Raw genomic sequence first — 2804 nt, 5'->3', positions numbered from 1 at the left:
TGGAATCATACTGAAACATGTAGACCACGCAGTTGAGGTCAATGAAGGGCGTCATCGATGACGACAATATCCACTTTGCCAGAGTTAAAAGCAGCCCTGGTGACCAGGCGCCCAATACGGCCAAATCCATTCACTCCAACCTTCACCATCGTGTCTTAGGGTCACATCTAGTGCTGCACAGGAAGACGTGGCCGTCTGTCAAACAGAAGGAGCAGAGAGCCTACCATTATTTTTGACTGTATTCTTTCTACTTATAAAAAAAGTTCACCGAAAAACAGTATACTGTGTTCTGCCAGCAGCAGCGTCATACATCTTGTGTTCACCTCTCTTGATGACATCATTTTCTCTTGTGCTCGATTGCATCTCACATTGTTTTTACATGACGTGCTGTACAGGTTTGTATCTTAGCAGCAATAGGTCATACCACAGAGCCTAGGTGTGTAGAAGGCCATACCATCTAGGTTTGTGTAAGTGCACTCTATGACGTTTGCATAACAACAAAATCACCTAATGACACATTTCTCAGAACATATCCTCCTCGTTAAGCAACATGTGACCGTATTTAGGGTGGTTCTACTTTTTCACTATTATAAATATAATGCAGATAATAGTTTTATAAATTCTTAATTTACTTTTCTCTGTTTACTCCCTTTATGTTTTGAGATTCACCCATGTTGGTGCTTTTAGGTGTCTTTAGCCCATTTTCATCCATTATATGGAACATCCTATTCTATGAAAAAGCTTTACTCATTCAGACTATTTGTAGAAGGACATTTGTATTGTTTCTGGATTTTTTTCTATCCTAAACGAAGCTTCTGTAAATATTATTGCAGTTCTCATAGCGCGCATGTACGAGAGTTTCTCTAAAGAAGACACCCTGCGATTGACTCCGTGGGTCAAAGGGTAAGTGCACACTCCACTTTATTATACAATGCCAGCTTCCCAAAGCCATTACACCGATTTATACTCCTACCAGCGGTAGGAGTGTAATGTTCCCATTATCTCACGTCCTTGAGAACATGCATCATCATTAGTCTTTTCATTTGTTGCCAAAATTAAATTTGGTGAATGAGAAATTGCATCTCGTTTTCTTACTTTGCATTTCCCTGATAACTGATGAGATTAAAGACTTCTCTCTTATATTTTTTGATCATTTGTCTTTCTCTTTTATGAAATTCTTGTTAATAAATTTTGCCCATCTTTCTGATTCATTTCATTTTTTCCTTATTGACCAGTAGGAATTCTTTAAATATTCTGAATAGTGATGTTTTGTAAGCTATAAATGTGGAAAATATCTTCTCTCAGTTTGAGGATTGTATTTTCACTATCGATATGTATTTTGATGAATGGAGGTACTGGTTTTAATGTACTCTAACTTGGCAATCATTTTCGTCTATGTTAGTGTTTCTGGTGTCTGTTTAAGAAATCTTTTTCTACCCCAAAGTCATAAAGGAAATCTCTTATATTGTCTTCTCAACATTTTGTAGATTTGCATTTCATATTTAAGTCCTTAAGCTTTGTACAAAGAATTAATTTTGGTATGATATGAAATAGAGTTCAATTTCATTTTTTAAAATATTATGAGAAGCTATGCTTTTCCACTCATGAACTTTGAACTGAATTGCTGTGCCTAAAGGCTGTTCTAAGAACTGAGAAAAGCAGATAGTTGCAATAAATTCCAAGAAGCAATAAATTCCAAGGAGCAAAATCAGATTCTGAGCAATAAGCACTCTGAACTGAAACTTGCCGTGCAGAAAAAAGCATGGGAATGTTGAACAAAAGATAAGCTGTATGACCATCCACCTTCTGAGTCAACCGACTTGCTTTCCCAGTATTTTTCCACTCTCAATGAAAACTTTAAATTTTGCTCAAGGAGTCGCTCTCTGTGAACTTCTTCCAATTGCAGTCATTCGGATAGTATTTACCTTCACTTCTAAACAGCCTTCATTCCCATTTTGATACTATGCACCCCCAATATGCCCAGTACCACTTAACAAAAGTCTGTCTTTTCCCTACTCCTCTGCAATGCCACCTGTCATGTTACCCAGGGTCTAAATATGCATAAATCTGCTTCTGGCCTCTCTTCTGTCCCATTGGTCTATTTGTCTATTTCTATACCTATACCACACTCTCTTAATTACCATGGCTTTATAACAAGTCTTACTATCCAGAAGGCAGGTCCCCCCATCTTGTTCTTCTAGAATGTTTTGGCTATTCTTGTTCTTTGCGACTCCACACATATTTTAAAATTAGATTGTCAAGTTTCACAAAAAATGTTCGTTGAGATTTTTATTGGAATTACATTGAATCTATAAGCCGATTTGGAGAGAACGGACATTTTCATAAAACTGAATCTTCCAAAACACGAACATGACTTATCTCTTCATTTTTAGTCCTTCTTTAATGGAGTTTTATAATAGTTTCCAATAGAGTTTTATAATTCTCTCCATATAGTCTATATAGATGAATTTATTCCTAGGTTTTTTATTATTTTAGATTTCATAATGAATGGTATTTTTTAATTGTTTTTGTTGCGTTGCTGGTGTATAGAAATGCAATTGATTTCTGTATAAAGACTATATCCAGCAACCATAGTAATAGTGCTTATAATTTTAATAGCTCATCTGTAGGGTTTTTTAATATTCTACAAAGATAGTAAGTATCTGCAGATAATAATTTTGATTCTTCTTTCTCAAACTTAATACCTTCGTACTTTTCTTTTACCTTACTGTGCTGGATAGGACTTACAATACAATGTGAAAAAAAAAGTGACATCTTTGTTTTATTCAAAATTGTAAAGGAAA

General features: G+C 35.3%; 1 pseudogene; it reads right to left on the bottom strand.

Annotated features, from left to right (window-relative positions):
• LOC105302507 overlaps positions 1-198 on the bottom strand; it is a 2559-nt pseudogene extending 2361 nt beyond the window's left edge.
• Positions 199-2804: the final 2606 nt, after the last annotated feature.

Source organism: Pteropus vampyrus, unplaced genomic scaffold (genome assembly GCF_000151845.1).
Source record: "Pteropus vampyrus isolate Shadow unplaced genomic scaffold, Pvam_2.0 Scaffold275, whole genome shotgun sequence".
In the NCBI taxonomy this organism is placed as follows: domain Eukaryota; kingdom Metazoa; phylum Chordata; class Mammalia; order Chiroptera; family Pteropodidae; genus Pteropus; species Pteropus vampyrus.
The sequence above is the reverse complement of the archived record's forward strand: the minus strand, read 5'-3'. Positions and strand labels throughout refer to the sequence as shown.